The 23077-nt window shown below is 39.1% G+C and overlaps 1 protein-coding gene across 1 annotated transcript in view; it reads left to right on the plus strand.

Annotated features, from left to right (window-relative positions):
* The first annotated feature begins 566 nt into the window (after positions 1–566).
* The window catches only part of LOC139729623 (synaptotagmin-12-like), a 120050-nt gene continuing 97539 nt past the window's right edge, over positions 567–23077 (plus strand). Inside the window, exon 1 of the mRNA XM_071640550.1 lies at positions 567–866. The gene's annotated coding sequence lies outside the window, so the exon portion shown is untranslated. The remainder of the gene's footprint in view (positions 867–23077) is intronic.

The following is a 23077-nucleotide window of genomic DNA, read 5'->3' on the forward strand; positions in this document are numbered from 1 at the left end:
CCTTTGTCACGTTCGTTAACTTTGTAGTTAAAACTGTCAGCTTTGGTCATGAAATTGGTCGTAAATACTGTTTTAGATAGAGTGATATGTGTTTGTCCATTGGTTCGTTTTCTTGTTCAGTTTTATTTTTAATTTTCTTTATGTGAGACAAATATTTCCGCTCAGAAATGGCAAGCCAAGCTATAGGCTAGCCTGATGTCTGTTTAGCGTAGACCCAAAGCATGCAAAATATGAAAGTATGAAGCAAATGAAATAAGAAAACAAACATTTACTCGAGGCTTTAAACTAGAACCATTTATGGCATTTGAATACACAGGACTGCGTAGTACCCGGTACCATGTCTTTTTTAGTGGATGAGTCAAGGTGGAGATGATAGTTTTCAGTAAACCGAAGTTGCCGTGTCCCTGTTACGCGGCGAGTTCCCCCCCCCCCCCCCCCCCCCCATGGCAATGCGCACTGTATCATATGGTATCGCGATAGCGTCGTGCATCGTAATCGTTCGTTCTGAACCTGCAAACGATATTCTCGCGGGGAAATGCGAATTTGTGTAAGTCGGTGGACTCCTGTGTCCATTTTCGCATTTTCTTCTCGTGCTGAACCTTTAAAATTTGGAACAATCCATTATCTTCGAAGTGTAAGATTTGATTGTTACCACTTGTGGAATTCAGTGCCGGGATTTCGGAGGATATTTTTACGGTACAGGATCGATTTTTGCGCCGTCGCACTGCAAGCAAGGAGGCAAGGAAGCGAATGCTGCCGCTGGTTGCCCATCCAAACAGACGACGTGCTCGCGTGAAGTTCGCCTGCCTGTCCCAAGTCTTCGTCGGAAAGCGCATTGCTCTTTGGAATAACACAATACTGACAAGGTAAGCTCCTGAAATTAATCACTCCGGATGAAGACCCTCAAAATACTGATGCTGATCTATCGAATTACTGTATTATATCTTTTAGAGTCAATCTGTTACGTCTTAGAATTCAGTGTTATTCCTTCAAAGTGAAAGTAGAGTTTACTTCAATGTGAAAGGCAAAATGGACATAGGATATTCTTCTGAGGTCATTTTCTATTGTGCTCATATCTCAGTCGAAAGAGATCTAACAGAAAACATTATTACGTAAGGATTAATAATAAATATTAAGCTGTTAACTAACTTGACCTACTGTCAGTGACTCGGTGTGTTGCTTCGTCAGTCATTGGGATGTTTTACTGCTATCAACATCCACTGGCTCAGACCAAGAACTTGTGCCAGACCAATAGATTTCCATCGGTCTCCTCCATTTTTTTTCCAAGGCAGAGGGATCGGGGTATTCTAATTGATTCCTGTACGTCAAGGCGTTGGCACATTTGCGTTCCTGGCGCTCAGGAGCAGATCATTTTATTTTTCGCTTTGAAAAGTTAATCAAAGTAACATTTTCGTATCAACTTTGCTGGTTTTTTTTTACTTGAAGAACTGATTTAATCTAACATCTCCTTAATGAATACTAAATCAACATCATACGGCATTATATTGATGGTTTCAGTATTTTCTGATTTTCAGGCAAATTTCATAATTACGCTCATGTATCTCTAGTGACAGCCAGTCTTCATTCTTGATACGACTTGATTGCTGACAGAGAGAAATGTCAAAGTTAGAATTGCTATTGCTATACCGCTATTGTGCTAGAAAATGGCACCTAAACTATTTAACACAGAAATGTTCTTATTTACCTATGTGTGCAGCATAGTGTCAAAGTGTTGAAAATCGATCACCTAAGAAACAAAGTAAATTTGGGTTTGGTGCAAGTGAGTTGAGTATTCAATTTTTTTTTTTATTCATTCATTCATGTTTTACTTTTGTCATTTCCAAACAATATACATAGGTGATATACAAACGTCAAAATGTTAGTATATTCTTGTAACATATAATACATCTTGTTTCATTAAGGACTTGATGGAAATGAAAATTGAGGGGCTGCTAAAAAGCGAACTTGTATAGTGCATTCCCCTCACTTACTCACATTACTACAATACCTTTATACATAGCTTACAAAACTACAATTGACGTATCACTGCAATAGTGCAAAAATAATTTCAGTTTCGGTTTCGGTTCAATTGATATTAGATTTCCATTCGTCCAAAGAATTCGAAACAAAATACGAAACAAGTATACATCACACATTCATTATTTATCATTTTGTAAGAAATAGATAATAAAAGGATTATAAAGTGTAGTACAAAACTAGTATATGATCATCTTATGTGATCATGAATTTTAAAATGACAGTAAAATTTCAGTATTGGCAATAATTGAACTTTTTCTTTCTTTCACATGAAAATAGAAGGTGCCAATCGCACTATACAGGTAAGCCGTCCTTTTTATCATGACTTTGTGGAAAAAGCAGCGAGAATCTAATACTGTCAAAGAATTTGTTTGTCTCTTTTTGCAAAGCGGGCGTTTAGATGGGAAAAGCGCAACGCATACTTTTTTTCCTGTTTCTAGTATCAATAGTAAGAATAAAATCGAAACCAAATGGGATGAAATTGCGCTTCATCGACGTAGAAAGAGAGAGTACTGCATGGCTGTTGAGAGAGGGAAAGAGGAGAGGAAATGTCAGCTGTGAAAAAGACAGAGGTGTGTGAGAGAGAAAGTACAGAAAGAGGTATACCGATTCTCTCTGTTTTTAGTCGGTAGATATTTGTTATCAATCAAGCGAGGTGATGGCGGATTACATCGCATACGACGAGGTCCTTCGTACTCTCTCCAAGGGTCCCGCTTTCTCAATCAGCTCCCAAACCACCTGCGCTAGAAATGTAATGATGATAATTGATCCTCATCCTAAGTGGTGGCTACATGACATGAATATGTCAACTTTTGTGAGCGTAGATATTGATTTGCACCCATATGGAGCTTGCTATATTGTATCCAACTGTTGATCACATCTAGAAATGTATCTGGGCAGATGAGAAACACTTCTTTTTTTTTTTTTTTTTAATCAATGCCTGCAACGCAGCATGTCCACCTCTAACCAGCAAGCAATGGATTAACTGCGATGCTGACGTTTTTGTTGTTGTTGTTGTTGTTGTTGTTGTGTGTGTGTGTGTGTGTGTGTGTGTGTGTGTTTAACTTGAGCAGTGATGATTGTTCGAAGACGCTCTATTTGCTTCCATCGGACATGTGTGAAATTGAACCTGACGCAAAGTATGGAAAAAAGCGGAGTGCTACACCTTAAGGCGACAGAAATTCGCGTCATTGAGAACACTAAGTTAGTTGTTTTAACGCGAGGTATCGGAGATTATCATAATCTTTACAAGATTGTATAACACGTAGTCCATCATTCTCGAAATGCATGAAAAATATGTAGTTTCAGAGATAAATGTATATAAATGTGTGTGTGTATATAATTATAAACACATATATATGTACAAACAAAATCGTTGCTTTTGAATGAATTCTTCATTCTGGTCTATATATGATAACTAACCATAGTGTATTCTCAATACATAAAGAACTTGAATTATTACATGGAAGTTAAAGAAAAATTAACACGTCAACCCACACCCATTGGAGATCGAAGCTTTACTTATACGGTCTGCACGTTAGTCCGTAATCCCACATTTACTACACTGAGAAAGAACACACACAAAGACAAAGCATATAAAACCAGTAAAGTTTGAAAAAAAGTGCAAATCGGCATTTTCGCAAGAGTATTCTGAAACTATAAACAATGATAAATGATTATGGCAAAACGTCACTGCTGCTGTCAGTATTCTAATCAAAATTCAGTTGTTCGTCACACAGTAGACTTTGAGTAGTCGTAAAGTGTCTAATCGTCATATCACAAATTGTCTACAATTTTCTGTTCCGTCGTTAGAACTTTTGTGTACACTCAATTTACTTGAATATGGGTACATAACTCTATCCCCCCCCCCCCTTATGACGTTCTACACACTCGCTATTATGGTAACACTCAAGAAATTACTCTCAGGAAAAGATGCTATCATGAGTGATCTGGGTAGGAATTTCCTGCATTTTGAATAATGAGCATCACTCTAGTTGATTAGGAAAAGAGCGTTCAATCTAATTAAATGAAAAATGCAATTCCACGAGGACAGAAAGGATATAGATGGCACATCGTAGCTTGATAGAATGCATAATTATGGTCTATCAGTAAGGTCAACATTGAGATAAACTGGGGAGGCCATTTATATATATCCAAGAATTCTGAACGATGAGTGTTAAATGTTGGATTTGACTCACTTTTGCAGTGTACTCCCGATATAACAAACACGGTAAAAATGAAATTCTCGTTACATCGGAATCAAAATTCATGTCCCAAACTTACCATCTATATATCTAAATACGACTACTCATAATAATGATAATAACGATAATAATAGTAATTATTGTTATTATTAATATTATTATTATTATATGATAATAATAATTAAAAAAATAATTATTATCATTATTATTTTTTTTAATTATTATTATTTTTATTGTTGTTATTATTATCTTCATCATCGTCATCATCATCATAGCTGGTTCTTATAGATCGCATTGCAGACTTGTCAAGAATTTCAATCTGGTTATAATGAAATTTCGTTATAACGACAGAAAACCGCCAGTCCCGAGGATTTCGTCATAACGGTAGTGCACTGTATTTCCTCAAGCGTTGTTGATATTCTATCCACAGCGGTTTTATTCTAGAAGTAATACTGGAGTCACATACATAACGATGACAAAAACAATGATTTCATTAATTTCGAAAAGAAAAACAATTCTGCAAAATGTTGTTTAGGCCTTATACTTATGGAGGTCAATAATGAAGAGTCGTATTCTACAAATTCTAACCCTTTATCCATCTCTTGAAACTATAGTTTAAGTCATTCATTCACATAATGTTATCATAATTATACATACTAACATCCCTGTCTAGTCGGCAAATCGGAGAATCTTTGTCATTAAAGCAAATTTGGTTGCCGAGTCCTTGCTTGGTTACTAATGATTCTGTGTTCTAATCAGGTACACATTCTTTCTCGGATAGAAAAGGAAGACGGCTATCGCCTTGATGTATGGATACATCATTTTTTCCCCCACATTATTTTTTTCACAAGAAACAAAAAGTAATAATTTCCACAGAAATTGCCCTGCATTAACGTAAATAAGCACTCAATTGGTCAGTGTTTTAGTATAGTAGCCATTTTATAACAAAATAATTTATAGGAATACATACTGGACCAGGATTCGAACCATCGACCTCCTGATCACCGGATGCATGCAGCGGGTACTGCGTAACTGTTAAAATTGAAGGAATTCTTGCGTTGAGTTGTTTTCATTGCAACTAATAACAACTCGACGCAAATATTTCATCAATTTGGAAAAGTAATAATGACTCCCGTTATAACGAAGTTCTCTGGACCGGCAGTTTTCTCTCGTTGTATCAATATTTCGTTATAACCGAGCATACAAGAAAAAAAAAACACAAAGCAAACATAGAGCGGATACTGCTGCAGCCTGAATTTCTACTTCGTTGTAACCGGAATTATATATTAACACTATAACCGTGCTCGTTGTAACGGTAGTGCACTGTACCAATAAAATTCCGATAGCAGAAAGATGCTTTGCCCATGGGTACCATTTACAGGACTCTCAGTGTGTTTGTTCATTTCAGTGTGTGGATTTCCTCAAAAAATACCCATTGTTCGTTCATTTCTCATATTTCTCCTGAGAATTCTCCACTACCATGTGCGGAGTGATTTCCAACAACGGTGTTTTCCGACAAATTTCCATCCTCGAATCCATTATCATTCCCGACTCCTGCACCTGAGTTGTTTTGTTTGTTTGCCAACACATCTTGGGAGCCATTGCTCCTATTTGGAGTACTGTCATTATATCCTGCACGTGATTACCATGCATGATCACATGTTGTTGAAACAGGTGTAGCCTTAGACCTTTATCTTAAAAACACCGCGTCAGACTGTCGCAAAATACTGATGTCCTCTAAAGGTCAACATCAGACTTTGATTATAGAATTTTCTTCTAAGCTGACAAAACATAAAATTTTGTTAAAATTTCGATGTCAAATAATCATGGCATCAGTTGTGTGTATTGTGTTTAGTTATTATATATGCATATATCTATATATATATATTTCTCTGTGTGTGTGTGTGTGTGTGTGTTGGAGGGTGTACTTATCATTGTGTAAAGCAAAAGTTAGGTGAAAATGATTCTATCAAAGAACAAAGAGCACAAAAAACTACATAATAACATCATTAAATGTCCTAAAAGAGATAAAATACAGCAATATTATACCACTTGGCTATAGTCCTATCCAGGTATTCTCGAATTTTGCAATTATTCCAGAGGTAAGGATCACCATGCTCATTGAAGCTTTCCCGACATGATCGCCGTCTCGACCTTCCACACCGGTGTATTTCATCATTTCGGCATCAGGCGCCATTTTAATTTCTTCCTTATCCCTAGAGATCCCAGAAAGAAATTCTGCGATGACTGCTGATGTCTGCTATTACGCGACAAACCCTTGGCTACAATGTCTCAGTCAGTTGTCAGCAGAATCCCCTACAGTATTAAAGAATTTGAAATAGATGCGTTAGAATAAACCATCGGAATAATAACCTTGCTTAAGGTGTATGCTCAATATATTGTTTTGAATGCTAATGCTACTTCGCTAATATCATTGTGTTCTTTCTACCTTAATTCAATTAGAAGATTAAAGTTATGAACACTTTTTGTATACATCCAGACAGTTTTCAAAATATGACCTCATTTCCAAGACGTCCCTTAATAAACCGACTGTGTGAAATATAATTGTCATTTAAGAATCTAGCCTTATTTTCAAGATAATTCACTGGAATTAGAAATACATAACTCTTTTCGCTCCTACACACGTGCCGTGATAATACATTCTCACCTAAACACTTTTTTTGTTATTATATTCATACTATCGAGTTAATGTATATGTCATACAGATTTAAGGCATAATGTATGATGAGACGTCAGATTCTTCATGTGCGACGAAAGAAAAAGGTTAAGTAAAACATTAATTGTAGGTAATGTCCCTTTACCGCCCAGCGCTAAGTGTTAAACATGACGACAATTTCGATCAGTGTCTAGTGAAGAGTTTTATCACTGTGGTTACAATATGGTTGCATAGATCATCGTACAGTTAGGATCGAAAATTGTTACTTAGTTGCTGTGATGCTGACTCCTTGTGTTAGGGTTGGTGTTTATGTGCGCATCTATGCATGTGAATAATGAGTGTGTGTGTGTGTGTGTGTGTGTGTGTGTGTGTATGTGTGTGTGTGTGTGTGTGTGTGTGTGTTAGTTATGTGTGTATGTGTGAGGGCTGGGTTAATTCTCTCTCTCTCTCTCTCTCTCTCTCTCTCTTCTCTTTCTTTCTTTCTTTTTTTTTGTCTCCATATCTCTTCGCCATGTAAGTCTCTGTCTGGAGTTGTAATTAGCTTGTTTCCGAGGGAGCGGTGATCCGGGGTGCAGCCGGCGTGCGGCCAAGCTCCCTAGAGGTGAGAGAGAAGACACCGTGCCGAAGGGATGCAGTGAAGCGTCCCAGGGAAACGGAGCGAGAGTGATTTACACGGGGAACCAAGTGAAACGTCTTGGACGGACGGACTGACAGACTTTCACAAGACGACTGTTAGAGAAATGGAGACAGAATAGATTTTATACTGGAGTGAAAGAAGCAGAGTATGGGGAATATAACTTTGAGATTGTTCAGATGAACACACTGAAAGATATTAGTCTGTATTCCTTTTCTGTAAAGAGGACATACCGCGTTCTGTGAGTGTCGGGGTACTAAACGTGATGGCCTTGTCAGAGAATGGTGTGTAAGGCAGCGAAGCAGCAAGTGTGAGCTTCGATACAAAGCGTGAAATTACAAACACGTGGAATGGATTCTAGTGAACCTGGTTTTGGGAGTCATTCTTTGCCCCTGTGAGTGTGTGTGTGTGTGTGTGTGTGTGTGCGCGCGTGTGGATGGGTGGGTGTGTGTGTGCGTACGTTTATATGTATGTGAGTATATGTGTAATGTAACTGTATAGACAAACTTGTGTGGGAATAATTTTGTTTTTGCATGGTATACTTCTTTTAAAGGGGATGGCTAGTAACTGATCAATGGGAATCAGTGGGAATGCTGGGGGATGATTGTTCCAATTCTTGTGGGATTCATTTAAGAGTACATTATATATCTATTGTTGCGTGAAAATGATTTGCTTCAGAACGGTCTCATATTCTAGGAATGTGTAGTTTAATGTCCCGTCACTGTACAGGCATGCTAACCTGGAAACATTAAACTGCACATTACTTGAATATGAGACCATTCTGAATCAAACAGTTTTCACACAATAGATAAATAATGTACTCTTAAATGAATCCCACAAGGATTGGAACAATCATCTCCCAGCATTCCCATTGATTCCCACTGATCAGTTACTAGCCATCCCCTTTAATGTGATTTGACAAAAGGCGGTATTGACGCAATCTAGAGAAGATGTGAAAGAAGGGATGATGTAAGAAAGACCAGACGGGGCTCATATTGTGTGAAAACAGGAGAATCAATTGAAATACAAGGAAGCACATCCAAACACCTTGTGAATCTTTGTTTTCTAATGAAAAATGTTTGGTCTGATTGAAGGGTTTCCAGTGAGTCAATATCAATCTTTACCCAAAACATCCGAGAGGACTCATGGAAGCATGGGATGACGCACGTTTTCTGTTTCTCTTCCTTATTTCACCCTTTACCTTCTTATTGCCCTTTCATTGATCTACGAGCACTTCACCTTAAATCAAATCTTCATTTTGTCTACAGACATACAGCGCAAATATCGTGAAATCCATTTTGGCGAGCGAAGAGAAAAACCACTGTAACGTAACATAATATGCACATTGGTTTATAGCCGATTGTTGTTCAAAATGTACTCTGAATGTTTTCGCAATCAGATCCCACCTTGTCTCGTGGAGGATAAAACGGTACAATCCTGTTGCCATGGTACGATGGGATTTACAAGGCAAAAAATCCCTTATACCTGGTTCTTCGGTAAGCCCCCAATCTGCGACAGAGCACAAAGGATGAGTGTGAAGCGTGACAGATATGCCATTTCTGTTTCCCCGCCAGCGTGAGTGGATTTTCTATCCGCAGCAAACAACACCAAACAGCTTGGAACGGTTCAACACGACCTCGATATGTTCTGTATGGGGTAATTCTGCAGAAATAAAAATCAGTATCTTGTTCTCACTGAGTCTGCAACTCGGGGGGTGGGGGCATTTCATGAAGCATTTTGTCCGGAAAAAAATGTCGGACAAATTTGCTCTCAGCCAATCACATGCAAAGATTTCAGCAGCTTATAACCGTTTGTCAGAAAAAATATCTGACAAATGATTCATGGAATGCCCTCAGACTTTACTGCGTACCCTATTTTGTACAAAAAAAAAATGGATGGTACTGGTTCTATTCATTGATTCGGCAAAATATCAGGGAAAAAACTTACAGAAATTTGGCAATTTGCGATAGAAACATTCCTTTAATCTGCAAAAGTATGTCGCCAACTGATTAGTGGATCAGTCGTTAATTTAGTAATTCAAACAAAGGTACATGTGAAAGAGATTGAAAGATTTCCATTGATACATATGAAATACTAACAGCGAATATAACAAAATCACGTCACTAAAGCACAGAAATGTTGTTTCTGCATGATGGAACTTAATGGGTCAATAGAATCCTTTCGCGACTTTGCTTCCAAGTAGATCGTGAGTATTGTAAGTTTATCTGCTCGGAGCTTTTGAACGGAAACTTGACTGGACATTCAGTATGATTACTATTAAGCACAAGATTTACACATAGAAACTACAAGGTTTTGAATTATTATTGACGAAAATATATTGTTATTATCCTTCTCCTTCTTCAAAGGTAAAGGCGAGATCATGGAAGTTAGATGAACTGAAGAGGCGGCATGCATATCAATACAGCTTCACACTTGACTTCTTGCAAAAGAAAATTCACATATTCCAGTCGGTCTATGACACAATCACATTCACACAATTTTCATTCTATGTAACACCAAGAGAAGCAATTTCTCTGTGAGCAAAACACTGTGAATAGATTGTGGTTAATGGAGGAATAAAGAATCCCAAATTTACTGGTTTCTTCTCTCATGAAATCGAACGGACGCGACAAAGAAAAATCTAAATAAACACACCCACAGCATAAAATCGCAGACAGAACGATGCATCCTTTTACAAACCCCCAAGCGAAAATGTACCGACCTCTCTGATATAAGGCTAATTCAATATAAAGTGATTACTATTTCAATATATTCATAAGCGTATAGCTTAAAGACAAGCAACCACTGGAGTAACAGTTGAACTCTGTGTACTCTATGACCGTCCGTCAAACCATGCACAATGACTCCATCTAACCCTTTGCCTTCACCGACGCCAAGCAAACCAACCCATCTCGTACTCTAACAGGTCCTTGATGCATTGTGAAATTTGGAGTGAGATAGATACTGTGAGGATTGCTCCAGACGCATTCCTATTTGGATGAACTGCGCTAGGAGAGAGTAAAAACCTATCGAAGGATACCAAGTTATTGAAGGATCAAAAATTTCCGCTGGCCCGAGAGACCGAATTGGGGCAATGAAATGATTGAACTCCTCATCGAGTTGTGACCGTATTTTCAGGGTGGTTTGATATCATAAGTGTGCTGGGGAGGTCCTTTTCCTGCCATACCCCAAAACTTCTACGAAGTTTTCATGCGATATTCCCGCACAGATTGAAGGATGAGATCTCGTATGTCCCAGGTGTGCGGATCTCGGTGACTTTCCGTATTCGTTCTTCCTCACGCTCGGAATCCTTTGCAAGCTAGTGCGGGTTGGATTACAGAATGAATGATCATTAAGAAGTTGGTTCTCCGGTAGATAGAGAGAGACGAACCCCGAAGCACTGGCCAACTGTTTGATAGCTGGTCCGCTGATTCTTAAAGATTTTGTTGTATCCTCTCATGCATTAATCGTTGTCTTCTTTGGGTCCGGATAACTGCTGCTCCCTTCTTTCTTTATCTTTTTTTTCTCTTTCCCCTTTTTTCTTTATTTTTTATATTCCTATATCTCCTTTCAATTATTTGACCTAATTCCTGGTCTATTTCCTGGCCTACTTCTTAAGTTTTCACCACGCATGGTTGGAAAGTGTTATACTTTATTCGCCTTTTCATCTCATATCGGGTTTGTCTCTCAGTCTTATTTCTGCTATTATTGAAAATCATTTTGTTATTTTTTCCAGTTTTTAACGAGCGGTGCAAGTGAGATGGCTTTAAAGCGTATTTTAGTGTCTCATCACGTTAAGCGCACACCATGCAGCTGCTGTACTAATTAATTGACTACTAAAGCTGAAGAAGAACACAGTATTAGTAACAGAAGAAATATATGATATATAGTTGGATGTACGGTGTACATGATATAGGGAACACAGGATAGTGTCTCACTCTTCCTATCTCTTCCTCTTTATCTCTCTCCCTCCCTCTCTCTCTCTCTATCTTTGTCTCTCACTTTCTCGTGTCATTGTCATGCTGCTAGGCAACGAGTGGTAAATGTTTGATAAGCCCTGGGGGCAGCGAACGGTGTCCAACACACGATTTTCAGTGAAGTCATTAAACTTGCATGTCGCATGTATGTACACTTTAAAAACTGTGTCAGGCCTCGGGTGCACGATTAAAGTGATGGTATCTGAGGGAAAATGAAGGGTAGGACTAAAAAAGGGATGGAAAAGGAAAAGACAGTGAAGAGAAAGGAGGAAACAACGAGAGGAAAATGATAGATTGAGGGACGGAAGGAAGATGGCAGGAGAGGTAAGAAGAAGACGGGAGGAGAGAGTTAATTAGGAAGGAAAATGAGCAGGTGAAGAACTAAATGACGAAATGATCAGAAGATGGAAATCAAGATATCTACAGAAAGGAAGAAGAGAAAGATTGCAAGGAGAAGATTATGACGTATTATACAGGGATACTGAAATCAAGTCACCCTGCAGTTAGTACAATGTATTGCTTGGTTTGCAAATTAGTAATAACTTTTAGATTATTTCATTGATTTATGCAGTGCATTTTTATTTCACACAGCTGTGAAATCGGCTTCATGAGAGTAAGGATTAACATTCAGTGTGAGTTTCATAAAACATTGTCAATTTAATTGAGCTTTGTGTTGATGATTTCATGTGGCACAGAAAGAAAGAGACTGATGGAGATGGGCCATCAGAAATTCTCACTGTAATATTAGTATGATAATCTCACTTTGGTTTAGTTCACAACGTTTGGAAATTTCAACTTCGTTTTCTTCATGGAGCATATTTTGATCTTATCCCCCACTCTCCGTGTTTTTCAGTCTACTAAAAAAACAAAGCAAATCTGAAAATCCACCATGAAATGGACAGTCGGATAAGGTGGGAAATAGGTGGAAAGAAGCACTTGTGGGTGATTGTGTGTACAGGCTATATATTTTGATATCAGTACGGTACAGTGTCATCATCACGAAAATGATGGTATATGACAAATGATTCCTCATGGACATGCACCGTAGAAAAACGCAATTATCACCATGATAACCTTGGCCTAGAACAGCGATACTCCATCATTATATGCATCACCATTAGCTTCGACATGATATGGACTGGCTTAACGAGAAAACAACTGCGTGTACTTTTTTCACACACTATGATCATTCACCTATATGTTCACCACGATGTGACCTACCTATAAATTTGCTTACATTACGTTTTAAAGGTTTGTGCTGGAGTGGCGAGCCTGTGATAATGGCGGGTCTTTTCGGCCAGTTGGATCGTTTGCCGGCTAATATCTGCTCGGCTGCCACGTAGAATCAAATCAATAGAGCTTCCTCACCCGAGCCGACGTTGGTTTCATTTTCGCCCAATTTCCTTGAACCAAGAGCGCGGATGATGAGATTATGTCATATTGAATCGGCCATATACTAGTAGTCAGTGGAAGGCAGCGGATTGAAAACAAAACAATTTTAAACGGGGAAAGTGCATCAAAAGGTGAATGACGAACTTTAACTTCACGTCCACAAACAAGCAAACTTTAAAGTACATTGATTATGACAAGAAATTTGTTGGACACACTTTCAAACAAAGCACTGCCAGGCTGACGGAGAAGTGAACACTTCGCTAAAGCTTGTTTTTGTCTCATGTTTTATGTATATGCAATGCGCCATCATCATCTGTTATTGTCAATTCTTGATTTTGCAAACTGTTGAATCGTCACCGCTAGGGGGCCAACCGGGGGTTGTAGCTGAGGAGGCAGGTGTTTACTTTGAACTACTGAGCACAATCTGGTGGTGGTGGTGGGGGGAGGGGGGTGGATAAGACACTGCAATCATACAGAAGTCATGGCAATTTGGCTGTGTGCATTAATGTGTCGTGAGTAATCTGCATCAAGCCGTAAAACCGTCAAAGGCGAAGAACCATTAATGCTGGCATACTTGACCGTATTTATTCAACGTGCAGATATCCCCTATTTAGGGAATAACCCTTTGTGGAAGAAGACAAAACAAAACAACAAACAAATAGCTCGCGGTCATAGAGTTCGGCGCGAGTGCACACAAAGTTATTCAATGCAGTCTGTACTGGTGCCTTGTCACATTTCGCTTGATCGAACTTCGACTGTTTAAAACATTTTTGTCTAGATCTTTGTTCTAGGCGATGCATCCACGTCTAAAAGCTAGGGGCAACGTGTGTGTGGAATTCCTAATACACCAGACTTAATCGACTTGAGGTTAATTTTCAATCGACTAGAAACAAGCTAAGTGCGTTTGTGTCGATGCATTCAGACGAAAGGCGTTAAGTGTGGGCGCAAATTCTAAACCTAGTTGTATTCCCTTGCACGTGCCATCTTGATGTTCAGTGAAGGATGCTCACAACGCACGACAGAGCACTGTCTTTTCTCGTCTGCACTTTGCATACGGCTTACAGCAGATATTCTGACAGTCGTGAAAGTATAACTTCTAGCGGCATTTGAAGAAGTTTTCGAGCTTCTTTTCACCGCATTGATCCCATTTTCTAATGAGACATTTCACCTAAAATATGGGAAAAAATGAAATGAGATTTTGGAATCGGTGTGAATAGATTGCGTTCAAAAATAATGCATAATCGATATGATTACGTTACGGGTGTAATATCATCGATTTTGACTTTTATGTTGTAAGTTAACCTTAGCCGTGGGTAGGTTTCTATACGCACGCGCAGATTTTGCAGGCTCTGCAAAGATAGCCCCTTTTGTAAAGGATGCTCGAATACTGGCATAGATGATGTAATGAAATGAAACGGAATTTGGTGGCTCAGAATGCATTAAAGGGATGGTATAGTATTGGTTGAGGTGAGAATTCAGCTTTTAACCTTTTGCAAGATACTTAGAAACCACTTTATGAAATGTTAAGGGGGCTGTACAGTACTGGTTGAGGTGGGGATTCATGTTTTTTACATTCCTAAGTGAGATAATGAGAAACCTCCTATGAAATATGAAAAAGCATGTAAATTTAAGAAAGATTCAACGTTTATTTGATGAAAATGATTTTCAAATGGCTGAGATATCCAAAAAAGTGATGATAATAAAAGACTGCAGGCCACAACTTTATTAGGATCTCTTTGTTTCACCTTGTTTTTGGATATCTCGGCCACTTCAAAACCGATTTTCATCAGATAAACTTTTGATACCCCTTAGAATTGCATGCTCTTTGACATCTCATCGAGTCGTTTCTGAATATCTCGCAAAATGCTAAAAGCTAAATCCTCACCTCGACCAGAACTGTACACACCCTTTAAGGAGCATACAATTTCTAGAGGAATTCAAAGTTTGTTTGAAGAGCTTGCTTCCAAAAGGCGCTAAATCCATTGAAAAATGATTGATTTAGCGCCTTTTGGAAGCAAGCTCTTTATTTGATGAAAGTCAGTCTTGAAATGGCTGAGATATACCAAAAAAAAAAGTAAAACAAAGCGCTCCTAAAAAAAAGCTGGGTCCCACCTTTAATTTAGAATCGCTTTATTTTGGATATCTCGGCAATTTCAAAACTCATTTTCATCAATCAATAAACTTTGAATTCCTCGTAGAATTACATGCTATTCAACGTTTCATAAGAAGTTACTCATTATCTAAAAAACAAATCATCAAAAAAAAAAAACGTTAGAAACCTCAATCTCCATCTCAACCGAAACTGTGCAATCCTTTTAACTTTTCCAACTACACAATGTGAATGACAGTCGATAGTCAATGAGAGAGAGAGAGAGAGAGAGAGAGAGAGGGAGAGAGAGAGAGAGAGGGAGAGAATGCCCCTTGTAAATCGGATATGGCGGGATTTGCTGTCATTTGCTGTAAATAGCATGCTCTTTACATTTACAAAGAAAGGGACAGTCCTTTTGTGAATATTATGTGGGATCATTATAGGGACTGGTAGCATTCTACCAGGCTAATTATTGTTTTAAAAAATGACATCCGAAATTTAACAGATACTTTAGTACACTACACCACAACTTAGAGAGAAAGTATTGAGAATAAGTAATGGTGTAGCGACACGACCTCATACATATAGTGAGCTCAAGCACACATTTACTTGTTACATGTAATACATGGATACACTTTTATGCAGCGTAGGAAGCGAATGACTATCAGAATAATGTTCCCTAAACGAAGATTATGTAGATCAAGAACACAGGAGATTGCGTCTATATGCTGTATTCTTTTAACCCACCTAAGAGAATTGAAAGTCTGGTGAAAGGCTAAGCCCGGCGCATGAATCCGTTTTTCCCGGGGCATCGGCAATCGACGTTGCTAGGTAACCCCATCTCTAGCGAGGATGTCATCCGATTGTACGCTCACCTCATGCCTTCCACGCTGAATTCCCGCATTCAAGTGGCTGTTCAAACAGCGAGGGTCCAGCGGAGAACCAGACGTAGACAAACAATGGCTGGACGCTCGGCGGAGAACAAGTCCCACCGGATATCGTGGCTCGTCGCTCTCCCAGAAGTCGGTTTATTAGACAGTGATGTTATGAGATAGGTTTGAGGTTTAGCCAGCAATCGGGATACGAATCGTTGCGTCTCATCTAGGACGTGCTTACTCAAGACCCGAACAAAACCAACAATGCTCCCCAGGCGAATCGTCTAAATTGGCAATAGACCAGAACACATCGATAGCGTCCCTTGAGTACGAGTAGAGTCTATAATACATCTCTTTATCAACACAACTTGTTGAGCCCTGTCGGTCTGAAATCCAATCCAATCCAATCCAATCCAATCCAATACAATACAATACTAGCTGTAAAAGTGGAAATTTTCGCGGTGTTGAAATTTTCGCGCATTTCGCGCAACCAGAAACTAGCGCGAAAATAAAAGCACGCGAATATTTTTGCTTACCATATGTTCCTGTGCGTGATGACTTGATTCCGCGGAATTAAAAACACGCGAAACTCTTCTTACCCGGCCAAGCGCGAAAAATTAGTCGCGCGAAAATATCCACTTTTACAGCGCAATACAATACAATATAATACAATACAATACAATACAATTCAATACAATACAATACAATACAATACAATATAATACAGTACAATACAATACCATATAATACAATACAATATTATACAAATGATGCACAGGATAGAGTGCGTTAGTGTAGGCGTATAGTGCACTCGAGGGTATTTACAATTGTGAAACATGCACGAGGCGAAGCCGAGTGCATGTTGCACTACATTGTAAATACCCGAGAGTGAGCTAACGCCACGAAATAATCCTGTGCATCATTTGTTTTATAAAATGGGTCGAAAATTCGAAAACTAACAGCATTTTTCAGCGTTTTTCACGTACCTTTGTGGGTCAAGACGTCCGAAGATGTTCGTCCCAAACATTTACGCACGTCGCACTCGGAAATCCCGCACATACAGTATTTAAGTATGGTGGGAGGTTGGGTTTCCGGACACTTAAGTTCCCGCATGAAAACTTACTTATTTTACATAGAATATGCACCCTTTACCTTAAAGACTTGATATAGACTCCTCATATAGGCCTACTAGACAACATACTCTGAAAACGGCGTGAGAATTAACCTGCTAAATCGTTGGATTTGCCCTTCAAAGTGACTCCATGTACGCGTCCGGTCCCACAACGCTTGGTCTACTGTGCTGTACAAAGTGTAGGTAAGTATAGTAGAGTATACGTACGCCACACATGTTATGCACAAGGGAAGAAAGGCCGGCCGGCAGCCCGAACTAGAAGTTGTTTACAGGATTGACAGCGCGTATGCATGCAAAAGGAGCCGCCGCGCGCACAGACGATCGGCAATAGGATTTAACACGCAGTGCAATGGGACTAGAATAAAGGAAGCACATGTGACTCATTTCAGCGCTTCCTATTGGCTACATTCTTGAGCCCATTTTATAAAATGCAATATGGGTACTTTTATAGTACTTCCATCTTACGATGCGTGAACATGTATCACAGTGCTTCACAGAAATATGACTCGAATTCGGCAGTCTTCAGCAGGGGCCGCCATTTATCTTCTCCTCTTATGATTGAGATGGTGTTGCTGTTGAGTAAATGAACCTATTTCAGTATGTATGTGCATTCTCCATGAGACTTATGATACAACTTGATGGATGTTGTTGTCTCATAGCAACAACCTAAACAAATTAAAAACTGCTAATTTTATTTCTAAAGTCAGGAGCTCTAAGATTTTTCTAAGGAAGCGAAAGGTTGGTATGTTTACTTTCACGTCATTAAGTTCAAATACAAAAGATGACAGCTTGTCCTTAAAACGGAAGTGCACACGTCTGTCCGGTGTTTGTCGTGCTTCGCATCGCCGACACTCCTGGCGGCTGCTCTTCATCGCACCCGCTCACCTTGAGAGTGCAATAACACCCAAAGCTGTTTTTTTACTAGTCGAAACCACTGACGGGATAATAATTAATGCAGTCCCCAGGAACAAATTCTCCTCACCTCGCCCAACCCCATGCCATGTCGAGACTTCTGTTGCTGGAATCATGACGATACGGGCTCTGCACACAGTCTGTCGGCTAATTGACAAATGGCTGGCGAAGTATATGAGCAGCTAATAAGGGCTAGATTAAATTTGGGGAAAATGTTCATTTTCTGCGTTCGGCTTGTAGTGCTGCGTTCACTTTTGTTGTCATAGATTGTTATTCGTTGATCTTTCCTTTCGCAGTAGCCAATTTATCACGACCTTCCTTTAATTATTCAAAGCCACCTCCGAACTGAACTCTTTATTCACAACACTCCAGCATCTGAATACACATTATTTTTAGATACTGTTCATGTGTACGAGATTATTTTGTATGAGGCTCCAGTTATCGTCCTGACAAGTTTTAAGAACGGCTAATTGCATTACAGTAGTATGTGCGAAACATGTGAGAAGCTCTCCTCTTTGTTTGGTAACAAAAAGCTAAACTTGCCGTTAACTCCTACTAAATCTCTGTGTATAGCTTGGGGGTCGCCTTTGTATCTCCGTTACATTCTATAAAGATGCTTCGCAAACTAACTTCAACATCAGGTGATTTCTGTAACTTAGAAGCATTATTTTCTCCGACTTAAGTTTCACATAGATACAGAGGATTATACTACTGGATGAAAATATATGAAGCTTGGTGTCATTATTTGCTCTTTCTCAATGAATGCATTGGTCCACAGTCAATGGTAGGGAATCATGTTTTCATGTTTGGAAAATCAGATAAATCAACGTTTATGAACAGTTGATACGAGTACGTTACGTAGTCCAACCTGCAGTAGACGTTTATGCCTCTTAAATGATAAATGTGTCGTACAATGTTACTCTAAATTTAATGAGTAGACTGTCATGTGCAAAATCATCACCGACCTTGTATTGACTTATTGATAATGAATGCCCCGGGAGATATAAAAGTGAAAGGCATCAAGGTAGACTATATAGATATAGGAATACCCTTACTGCTGCATACGATTTTGGAACACAACAATATTTGATTCAAAGATAATAAGCTTCACTTTGGATTTATGTTAAAAGAAAATGAAATTTGATGAAAATATGCATGTATTAATAGATGATGAGAGACTGGTGAAACCATGGCACCATTGCCTCTTCTAATTTGCACCATGTTGCAACCTTTTCCAATGTATCATGAAAACGTGTCAAACTGTTAAAATTCTTAACTTTTTTTTTCTTTTTTGGGCCGAGTTTGATGTATCATTATTCTTTTGTTTGTTTGATTTTACATTGTCTCTATTGAAACCAACTTGAACATCTTGCGGAGTTGCGAAATAAATGCAAACCCTGTGTATGAGTCATAGCTTGGAGGAGAAAATTAAAACATCATGATTGTGGCTCTTTTAGTCATTTTACACAGAAAGCAACAACATTTATATCACACCAAGTCAGGCAAAAACAAAAAATCTAAAAGATTTGAACAACATAAACTGCCTAAGGTCAACGTGATGAAAATCAAAACCAGTTACGAGAAAGAAAGAAACAAGAAGAAAAGAAACCAAAGCAGAACACCGCGTCTGAGTTAACTATGTGACTTGTATATTATTCCCCTGGCTCCGCGTCGTTGCTTAATCACTAGAAAGTGTACATTTCTAATTGTCTGCCTGTTGTTTTTCAGATGTACAAGAAGTATTTCGAGATAAGATACACGCACTGCCTCGCACGCACCAGCCCGCCCCCACCGTCAGGGTTATTTACTCAGTGATTCACTTGTCACGCACACCTTACCACTAAAGGAAATTGAGGCCGCCAAAATTGATTACCATATCATGGGGTCCCGCCTCCGAATCACTCGTCGACGAAACGTGCGAAAATCTCCAGCAGGCTCGCACAGCAAAATATAGTTGAGGAGTATGGAAATGATACCCATTTTCCCATAAACTACGTCGCTGAAGTACTCAGATCTTGAGTTTCAGAGACTCTCTGGAGTACTATTATTGAGATGTGATATTTAATTATGAGAACATTATGCGGGAAGTTCGCGGCGTTTTAGAGCGAATTATCTAGAGGATGTCTTTGCTCGTCTGTAGGTATAGGCTGGAATGGATTCATGTATGCATTCCTGACATTTTATTGCAAATCTTTCGTCGTAATAGAATGTTGAAATATTCATGACTTCTTCTAAAGCAATTGTTCTATCTTCTTAATTTTTCTTTCTTCAGAGCTAAATATATCACACCTTTTATAATCTTTACTCTTCCTTACAGACACGCGACTGAGTGGTACTCGATGCTCTAGGGTTATCACTCTTGCTGTCGTTGGACATTGTATACACAAGCGCTAAAGAAGCTGTTTTTGTCGGCTATGCCTTGCTGAATGGCCACACTATTTGACTATTGATTCAAAACACCGCAGACTATTGTGCTTGATATATATTTTTTTTTACATTGCTCTCTCAAGATTAACCCCACTGTTACCAAATCAGATGAGAGTGTCTGAAACTTAAAGTTCTTTTAGTTATGAAAAGCATTGAATCAGTGCTCTAACTCCGAGTTTGGTCGAATCTTTTTCCTTTTTTTTTTAAACCGAAGCCGACTGGAAAAAGACTGCTTCTCCTCGAGGCCAGCGACACATCGATTTCCGATTCAGGCTCCCCTTACGGTCGTCATGACAACCACTTCAAAGATGCGATGATGTGAAACAAAAGGAAAAGTGCGGGTGATGATGCAATTCAACTGGTGGAAGTGAAGTATGTGGGACTGTAGAGCGCGTTTTGTTGTACTTGAATGGCATTAAAAAAAAATAGGACAGGGGATGGGGCAGGGCGGGGAGTGAATGGAGGGGAGGTGATTTGGGGGTAGGCAGATTATGACTCCATGTCATGTTCATTTCTCCTTTATCCTTGAGTCATGTATTCATGATAGAGGCAGCGAAGCTAAGCTGAGTACCCTGCGATGGAATTATGAAATCTCACCTTCCTTTTAACTGAGTTATTTCATTTCGATTGTCCGCTGAAATCAAATTAAATTGTAGATGAAGGCTAATTACGCGCAAGGATCTTGTGACAGACTCGGGTAGATTTCATCTAGACGTATTGTTGACACATTCTGTTGCTCATGTGGATAGAAATGTGATATTTTTTTTCACATTAAAGATAACATAGAGAGCGGTTATGACTTGCACTCCAGTCATCCTTGTTATGACCAATTCTTGTAAATATTAGTCGTGGACAGAAGAAAACAAGACAAAAAGAAAAGAACTGTTCAAACTACTCATGAAATCTGTTGTCTCAGAAACTTGTCTTGTGGTTCTTTTTGTTTCATACAAGAATCAAGGTTGGATACGACGAGAGGGGATGTTGCCAGATATGTTAACATAGTATGAACTCGTCAGGACCAAAGGAAACACAGATCACGTGATACCCAGATAAGACTGAACTGAGTTTTGGGTAGGTCTGTTCACATCTACCTTGGATAGTTGTTAATTACTTTAGCTTAGGGGTAGCTGGTTCTACGGCGTAAAGGATTATTAGGAAAAGTTGGCGGCATTCTATACTAATCTTTCTATTGTTAACTTGATTTATAACTCTTTAACTTCAAGATTACCAAAGGTTTCACACTAACATACCCTGTTCTGTAAACCATGGGTTGAGATAACTATGACCATGTGTATCAGATATGACTCAGTAGTGTTCACTTCAGGAGATCTATCAAAGTGACCTGAGCATGCTGTTGTGAGAAGCGAGGTAAGTAGAGCGAATATTTCTAACCGTTGTAGCGTGAAGGATAAGAGCTATTAATTACTTCCGAGGAATGACGTTTCTGCCTTCTGTTCTGTGCCAGTTTGACATGTGCCTCATCTCCTTGTCAAAACTTTGTCATCTGAAACAGCGTGCCGAGTGCTCTAGAAACACTAAATGCCAAATCGCCCTCTGCTTGCACCTTTGACATTTATACATAAAATCTTTCCCCTTTACCTACCAAATCTGAACATTATTTTTTTTCAACCGGATCTCAGACGTATCCGTCACCAGAAGGGACGTATCCATGGCGACTGGAAATGAAGCCGGCCGTGAAGCAAGCGATAGACAAGTGGTGGATATTGTATGCCCCATGAATTATTTAAAAGGATACTGGAATGTCGAGCATCTGTGATGAAACGTGAAGATGGCGAACAAGGATCGTAACGGCGAAATATAAAAATACGTACTCCGAGTCGAGCACCTTCTGCCTGCTCCTTTGTGTCCGGCGAAATCTAAACCAGTTTTTTTTTTTCTCTCTCTCTCTCTCTTTCTCTATCTTTTACGATAAGGATTGCATTACGAAAATTGAAGGATACGATTAAATCAAGACTCTCACCTCAGTGTGCAAGTCACAGAGCTCTAGTAGGTCTTGTCCGTGCGTGTCGATTTCTCAGCACCTGCACAGAGGGACCACATTCCATTCAAATTGCATGACATGGGAAAATGTGTCGTAGTGTGTCTAACGCCACGTCCACCTCGGGACTAGACTCCATTCAAACTGTATGATGTGGGAAAACGTGCCGTAGTGTGTCTAACGCCACGCACACCTAGAATTTGCCGGAGTCACATTCCTCTTGAAATTTACATTTTTCGTTGTCGTCTCTGTTCATTCCAGCCCTGAACGAGCGTAGTCAATGCCCGAGGGATGAAGAACGTTTGTGATGAATGTCTATACGTGACAATCGTGCGCAAAAGCTCTTTCGTAAATTTCCTATCGCTATACTTTTCTTTCCTCGCTTTATATAAAATGAAGTATATATATATGTGTGTGTGTGTATATGTATATATTTATAATATATACATATGTATATATATATATTGTAACGAAATTCGGTGGAACCGATTCGATTTAACCGTTTCGATTATAATTTGTTATGATCGATTGTGCCTATAGCATAGAAAGGGGGCACGATTGGAACGTTTGGCAAATGCTGTAATGTGGTAGTGCATTATTATGAGTTTTAACATTTATTGTTAAATATGTGGTTACTTGTTTGTCATGGGCAAGTTTGGATTATTTTAATACCAACTCCGGTTTAGACCGATGATACATGCCGAATTATAGTAACCATGTAC

This window comes from Diadema antillarum, unplaced genomic scaffold, assembly GCF_040938485.1.
Source record: "Diadema antillarum isolate AM-2024a unplaced genomic scaffold, OU_Dant_1.0 seq00000248_RagTag, whole genome shotgun sequence".
NCBI classification, from domain to species: Eukaryota; Metazoa; Echinodermata; class Echinoidea; order Diadematoida; family Diadematidae; genus Diadema; species Diadema antillarum.